The sequence below is a fragment of the Silene latifolia genome, chromosome 3 (genome assembly GCF_048544455.1).
Source record: "Silene latifolia isolate original U9 population chromosome 3, ASM4854445v1, whole genome shotgun sequence".
Lineage (NCBI taxonomy): Eukaryota > Viridiplantae > Streptophyta > Magnoliopsida > Caryophyllales > Caryophyllaceae > Silene > Silene latifolia.
This window is the reverse complement of record NC_133528.1, coordinates 24574485-24583119: the sequence shown is the minus strand read 5'-3', so window position 1 is coordinate 24583119 and position 8635 is coordinate 24574485. Positions and strand designations below refer to the sequence as shown.

The window sequence follows — 8635 nt, the reverse complement described above, 5'->3', positions numbered from 1 at the left end:
CCAACTTTCAATCAAATTTATACACCTAATTGTATATATATTGCCTCTTCCAACTACACAACGTTCTAAATAAGATTTATGTTGTTCAATTTTTATTATGTTTTGAACTACCTGTTTTCATCTTTAGTGTAGATTTCTATTCTATTTTAAATCATTTTATGATTATGATTATGATTATGATTACATTCTAATTCAAATCTTAATATTTCTTCTTTAATATGCAGGTTAACAACAAAAGGACATCTCTTCTATGTATGGGAATAATTGTCATATAATTGGTTAAAGATGCAAGCTTATGGTAAGTTGATATTGACTTTTATTTTGTGACCTATCTTTTAATTATTCATGTTTATTTATTATGTTGGTCAATAATAGCTTCAATTAACAAAATTTCAACTAACGCGGCTCAAAATCATCATATATAAACAATCTAACCAAATCTACCCCCAATGTTATACGGAGTATATGTTTATTCTACACATTAACGCACTTGCTTCACCATTTAATTTTCTATATATTGTTTTCACCTTTTGAGTTTTTTTATTATGAGTTAAGGCAGGTATGTAAATTGCCTTATACGGATAGTATGTTTGCTAATAATGGTTTTGTTATGTAGCTTTCTTCGGGGTGGATGAGTTCACTTAACAGCTACGAGCCTACGAAGACAGATTGTCATCCCAAAGGTAAGTGACTTATGTAGCCTTAACCCGTTTCTTTAATCGATAAGTCTTCCTTAAACAGATATATTTGTCATGAGAATAAACTTGATAAAAAAAACACTACACTTATAGTAATGGGACAAATAAACCTTCTTTAAGACGGATACATTTGTCTTACGGTCTGTTTTACCGTTAAAATATATACACGTGCCCGTCTTAGAATATATGTCCCATCTGGGTACTTTGTTTAGCCTTTAGATCTTAATTATAGTGTTAATATTAATTATAGTAATATTATTTGAAATAATCATATGATATTGTTATCTCTAATAAATACTCCGTATAATCTTGGTGTAACAGGTTTGACAAAATCTAACATATATAATACTCCTATTGTGGTCTTGTGGGGGATTTTTTATATAAATTATTAATTGTAATATGATATATGGAATTATGGATAGTATATAAAAGTGTGAGTTTTTATATTCTGAACTTATATAAAGTTAGGGCCGTTGAAGTTACAATAATCACAGAATTATGAAGAGTGGATAAAAAAAAAAAAAGCAAATTATGCAGTCATATTAAGGTGTATATATATAGATAAGAGCTACCCGTCGCCGGTTAGCTAAACCAAGCTGAAGAAACACATGGAACCGCATTATTCAATAATTTGTGATTTATACAAGACTTTTATAAGGGTGTTTACTAAGTACGTTCACGTGGCCTTTTACATAAAACACTAAAAAAAATTTAAAGCACAACGCATATAAATATGATAATCGACACAACCACACCACAACCTTTACTTGATGCTCCCTTACCCCACGCATTAATTTCTATCCTTTGTATTATGTTTCTTCATGCATCCCTTAACTAAGTTCTTGAGCCATTATGTGAGTCGTCCTGCTTCCCTTTAATTTTAGGTGTTGATATGTGAGATTGTCTAATATTCTTTTTATTTATCTTATCCATGTAGGTAATGGTAATGGTGACAAGATTAATTATGAAGTTTATAATGCAAAGGTTCAATTCCGAATATATAGGTCGTAATAGTTATTACTATAAGTGTTTAATGGTGAGTTTAAGCACTCACGGGATCATGACGGTGTGTATTGATAATCAGCTAAGATGCAAGGGTCGTGAGCTTATTTGTGTTAGGTTATTACTTACTTATTAGTCATTCACGAAATCGCGGTATATTGATATTTAGCTAACATGTAAGGGTGAGTTTATTTGTATTTTGTAGTTAGCCGCTCACGAAATTATGGTTGTGTGTATTGGTATTTTCGTTTTTGAAAGAACCCCAAAGAAGGATTAAATTCATTAATGCAATCAGCTATGGTAATGTTAAGGATACGACATGTGATTTTTAAGTGGACAAAATCACTCGATTGGCATCTGTACAGCTGTAGTACAAGAAAAAGGGAATTTAGTTGCTAACAGTCTATATGGAGTATCTCATATTAGACCTGGCAAAAGCAACCCGACCCGATTGACCCGACCCGAAAAAGCTGACCCGAGACCCGAAGTGACCCGAACTACATCACCCGAATGTGACCCGAAAACCCGAATTGACCCGACCCGACCCGAACATGACCCGAGCTTCCTTGACCCGTACTGGCCCGACCCGAAAATGACCCGATCCAGAACCACTAAACCCGAAAATGACCCGACAAAATATAACTCTAATTGAACCGAAAAGACTTGAAATGACTATTTCTCTATTATTCATTGACCCGAAAATGACCCGACCCAAAATGACCCGACCCGCTTGACCCGAAACAGACCCGACAACAAACCCGAAATAGACCCGAAACCCGAAAAGACCCGTCCCGACCCGAATTAACCCGAACTCAACGAGAAACCCGAATTGACCCGACCCGAATCGGCCCGACCCGAACCCGACCCGTTGACCCGTTTTGCCAGGTCTATCTCATATCAACTTACCAACTTTTAGTTCTTACTTAGTACATTATACATGATAGAACATTATAAATAGGCCCGTGCATTGCACGGGCATTAAATTTAGTATATTATTAAAGGAAACTTTTTTCGAGCGATTACAGAGACTCCAACTCTCATGAAAGACTTTCGAGCAATATTAAATATTAAATCTATTATCTATCTAATAAAATATTTACTCTTACCTTTTTGGGTTGAACATAAATAAAAATAAAAGAATTTAACAAGAAATACAATTTGAATTAAAAATAATAAAAAATTAACAAGAGATATAGTTTGAATTACTCTTTCCATACTAGCGTTAAACCAAAGAGTTGGAGTATTACTAAAAGAGAAATTGCTTTTTCCACCAATTTAATTATTTATGTAGAATACGGGGTATTTGATAAGCAATGGGAGTTAAGATATTATGGGAGTCTACTTCCAAACTTTTGTAAGCCTATAAATAACGAGTATTGAATGATTTAAGCCAATTAAAGTTCACATTTGTTGCCTATATTGTTATTGTTATTGTCATGTTATATTGCTATGCTATTTTTATTTTTATTTTTATTTTTATTGTTATTGTTATTGTTATTGTTATTGTTATTGTTATTATTATTATTATTATTATTATTATTATTATTATTATTATTAATTTATAGTTATAATTACTGCCTGTTGATTTTATATTGTTTATAACATACGAGTTTTGCTAATCATATTTTCAAACTGTTTTCGTAGGAAACAAATAGTGGCGGTGCATCCAACGGAAGTCACGAACTTGAACGATGGAGAATTGGACATTGAAGAATGAAAGTTATGGAGACCACGTAAACATGTTCGTATAAGCTAATTTATAGATCGTTTGGTTTTTTGGTTCGTTTGAATCGGATTTGTAGATTTTATGATTAATGCGTGAAGTAATATAGCTATATATGTTAATATGTACAGTGTAATATGTGGCTATGAAAAAAGAAATTTAATTTTTTTTCCTTTCGTTTGTGGCATAGACTATAGTCGTTAATGTTTTATTTCCGATATTCATTACCAGTGACTGCAGAAAGTATATCGCAAGCGCATGAAATCTATATATCTATAAAAAAAAAGTAAATAATTGACTGAGACATCCGAAAATGAAATTGGCAAACACATGACCGAGACGGAGGAAATAATTATCTTTTTAAATGTAAGCAAGAGTAAATTAAAATAATTGTTTCAGGTAGTATATTATCTTCAAACAATTGAAAAACGAAAAGTCTAACATGAATCCTATAGCTAATATACTCCTACGTGCTCACAATTCAATATTTAATGTATGCTCTAATTGCAACACCTTTTATTGTGATATTACTCGGGAGTATATGTTTTTATCAAATTTATAACTTACAATCTTAGCGTCGGTTTATTTAATTAAGTTCATTTCCTCTTCACTGAATTCACTTTAGTTCCGTTAAAAAAAGTTTGCGTCCAAAAGAATAAACCATAAGCAACTAAGCAAAAAGGCCAATTTATTAATTATGGAGTATTTTCAAGTTTAATCTTACAACAAGGCCGCTAATGAAGATGTTCTAAATTTTGGCCGTTTTACAAAATAATACTTTTAAAATCTAATAATGAAAAGTTGTGAGAAAAAAAAAAGAAAACTGAAGCAATGCTAATATAATTTATTATTATTATTATTATTATTATTATTATTATTATTAAAATTAAATTAAGTTAATTTAAGTTAAGATCCGTTGAATTCGGAAAAGTTAAGCTCCTACAAATTCACTTTAGAAAAGTTATGCTCGCTCTTATAAGTTAAGTTTCTTATAATTAAATCTAAAAAAGTTAAGCTCTTATAAGTTCAGTTCAGCAAAATTAATTTCCTATAAATTAATTAATTAGTAAATAAATTTAGGTCAACCTCTATAAGTCCAGTTTAAAAAAAGTTAAGTTCTTATAAATTAAGTTAAATTCAGCAAAATCAAGTCCGAAAAAACAAGGCTTAATTCGCCTTTTAAAACTCACATTAGTAACATATCTCCTCTAACCTCCTTATTCCAGATCCTTAATTCTAACGCTTATGACACACTAATTAATTTTCAACGTTCCGGTACATAATTGTACATGGGTCCGTAAATGCACGAAGATTCAAAATAGTCTCGCATATAAGGCCACATCATGAAAGTCATTGTTGCTTGAAAATCAAAAGCCCATCCGAAGTTAAAAAATGTTACGGCTAGATCAAGCCATATAGAGACTAGAGCGTAGAGAATACATAAAAAAGAGATTACAATTAGGCTCGTGCATCGCACGGGCATTAAATCTAGTATATATATATATATATATAGCCGGGATCCGGTGAGTCCGGGGTTTTAAATGAGTCCGTCCTATCATTATACACTGTCAGATCTAATGTTAATCGACGCACCAAATTGTGCCACGTCATGCTGAATAGTTGTGTACAAAAATCCTCATATCGTCTTCTCTTTCTTTCTTTCTCTGTCTCCAATTCCTAAAAATAATCCCCAAATCAACTAAACAAATAACGAAGAAGATTGCTGAGAAAAATCACCATCGCGATTCTTCATCTTCTCCAATTTCGATTCAATGATTACAAGCCATCCGATTTTTCGCTCAAATTAGGTATGTTCTTGCTAATTCCTTTCTCAAATTTCTAGCAAAGCTTATCAATCGACTCGAAAATCAAACAAAATGCTTAAATAATTTAGGAAAAATGATGTATTAGTTAGATTATAAGCACAAATCAACGGAATTTTTACTTTTGGTCGGATTTCATCTTAATTACAGATTGACAACGATAACTTTATTGTTGTATTTATTCAAACTTGTTTAGGTAATAATCAGAGTTGTTGTTTTATACTAAATTAATCTACTTAGATGATACGAAGTACCTTTGGTGCTAATTCAATGACTAACACATATTTATTAGTATAATGAATATTGTAGTTATTGATTATTTGTGGTGCTTCAATTTCTGAGTTTTTGTGCATTGTTACTAAAATTTAATCTTGCTTGATTTTGAGCTTTGAATTGGTTTCAATTTCATTTCCTTATCTCGTCTATCAAGCACTAAATGTTTTTCTTGATTTTGAGCTTTGAGCTTTGAGCTTTGAATTGGTTTCAATTTTATCGTTATTGCAGCACTTGCAGAATTTATTTGTTATTGTAACACATTATTATAAGCTGTTATTTTAGCACAAATTTGTTGTTATTGTTATGCAGATTTGTTGTTATTGTAACTCCGATCTGTTGTTATTGTTACACTTTTAGCGCAACTTAGATGAATGTTGTAATTCTGACACATATTTTTCTTGTTGTAACACATAATTATTTGTTATTGTGTTATTGTAACAAATATTTGCTTGTATTAGCACAAATTACCTACTATGGTAATACATATTTGGTTACTGTCATTGTAACATATATTGAGTGTTATTGTAACATATATTGAGTGTTACTGTAACATATGTTATTGTAATACATATTTGGTTACTATTACTGTAACATATGTTGAGTGTCACTGTAACACATATTGAGTTTTACTGTAACATACATTACCCGATTGCCAATAAATCAATAATATGATATTTGACGGTCTAATCCTTCTTTGCATCTTAAATCATGAAGAGTTTCTCTTTTGCGAAAATGTTTTGGTCTGGTAAGGGTGCTAACTATTGTGAATGGAGTCATTACATGACTTCGGTTCTTTTTTTAATACTCAGTTTGTTGGTATACCGCAAGGTACGGATAAATATTAGATTTGTGTATATGAGTTGTTCATTAGTGTCACAAAAGAAGATAAGGATACTAGTGACATGAATATTCATGATTTTCTCTTTTTGAAAGCCAATTAGCTCAAATGGTAGAGCATTGTGCAATGCACAAGATGTGGGTTCGACTCCCATGTTGGTTATTATATACTAGTGTTACGTTAAAGAACATGATTGCTGGCTTTTTTTAGATTGCATTAAATTCAGATAATACAAATTCAGATAATACATGATTTTAAGGTTACAAAAGAGTCAAAGTTGTAATCCTACTATGACAACGACATGCCCTAATAGTTGGTATACACTGTTCGCCTCTGAATCTCAATTGCTGCAGTGTTGTGATAGATGCTTATATATGTCGCAGTGGCACACTCGAGTCTCAAGATGATTTGCTTGTCCTTAATTGGCCATTGCTTATCATCAATGCTTCTGTATTTTTTGTGTCAACAAATTTTGGTCATTCGATTTTTACATTAACAAGGCTATATGGGATTCGAACCCATACCTATGTGCAAATTTGCAACATTGCTCTCCCATTTGAGCTAATAGCCTTTAATAACCCACACCATGTGCAATTGCACATTGCTCTACCTTTTGAGCTAATAGACGACAAAGTCCTAAAATTTAATTTAAACGGTAGACAAAGAAACTTAAACTACTCCGTAGTAGGTAAATATTTCTCAACCCAAACTAGCATGAACAAGGCTCACTATGTATGCCCCTTTTAGGTATAGTAGAAAAATTCTACTACATTCAGGTTAATCCATCATTAATTTACATGTAAACAAAGCTCATGCCCTAAATTCAATGTTGACACCTTAATGCACTCCTATTTGCATTTTGTTTTCAAACCAGGTACTCCAAGGGAGCAAATTGAGATTACAGTTAACTTTTTGCCTCAAAGTATTGACAACATGTAATAAGAATTGAGACCGCCCACTTTGACATTCACAATGTCATAGAACTCATACTTATAGCCCTACAGTCAACTAATAGTATAAGTTAGTATCAAACTCACCCAATCAACCAATAAGATAGTAGTAACACAATCACCTGCCCTTTACTTTATACAAACTACCTACTTGCACTGTTTTCCTTGGTTCAAAAAGTTACTGAACTTCATTCCCCAACAACTGGAGAGAATCCCAGCTCATAAGCAATAACTCGCATAAGCTAAAGCTAGTAGTGACGACTTGCATCGACAACCAAAATCTTTTCATCTTCCAATGAAAGCCTGCAACTACGAAATATTACAAGATCCAGTAGAAAAAAATGAATTGCTATGTAAATCAAACTAATAGAATATGAGTAATTTGAATACCTAAAGTTCAATACATTTGTACGGAATCTCTGATTAAAACTTGATGCATGATGAATCTGTAATAATTTAGATTTCAACTTTAAAGCATAACTAGAACTAATACCTCAGTAATACAAATAGTAACGCACTCTCAAGTCTCACCATTAAAGCATTGTGTAACATATATACACCGTTAATGTAACACGTTCACACCATTATTATAGCACACTCTCAAGTCTCACCATTAAAACACCGTGTAACATACATACACCGTGTAACATACATACACCGTTAATGTAACACGGTCACACCAATATTATAACACACTCTCAAGTCTCACCATTAAAGCATCGTGTAGTTATAAAAACTCACGAAATGGTATCTTTAACCTTTTTAGTAGAATGGGTAGTTGACCCTAGCTCAAACCCGACATTCAACAATCTCTACAACAATCAGCAGTTCTTACCAACCAAATATATTATTTAGAAATGATGAGTAACTATACAATTGTTTTCGAACCCTCTCTTGTTAGCAAGGCCTAAGATTTTCGAAATCTTTTTCATTATGCTGGAAACTAGGTGTTGTTGGAAGTAGCTAACATAGTCATTAGATAAAGAAAAAACTAACAAATCAACATGTCATAAGTAGGACAAGTGATAATGCTTATTTTCAAGATGTGAGTGGCCATGACATGATATTCATTATTGTTCCGTTTATGATAATTCAACAACTCAAAATTCAAACACTAATACGGAGTATAAAACAATAATTCACTTGCTAGAGTAACATAACTAAGTCGTAAGAATAACACATCAGTAAACCTCCTCCTCCTCGAAGCTGAGACAAATGCACCAGCAAAAGAATAGCACAATTCGATACAAAAGAATAGCACAATTTGATTCAACAATCCTAACCAAACCTGGAACAAACGTACCATTTGTAACAGAGCTAAACCA

General features: G+C 32.1%; 1 long non-coding RNA gene across 1 annotated transcript; it reads left to right on the top strand.

The window, feature by feature from the left end:
• Positions 1-232: 232 nt before the first annotated feature.
• Positions 233-1997, top strand: LOC141645996 (uncharacterized). The gene is made up of 3 exons (XR_012545258.1): positions 233-298; positions 617-683; positions 1636-1997. It is a non-coding gene; the product is annotated as an uncharacterized LOC141645996 (long non-coding RNA).
• Positions 1998-8635: the final 6638 nt, after the last annotated feature.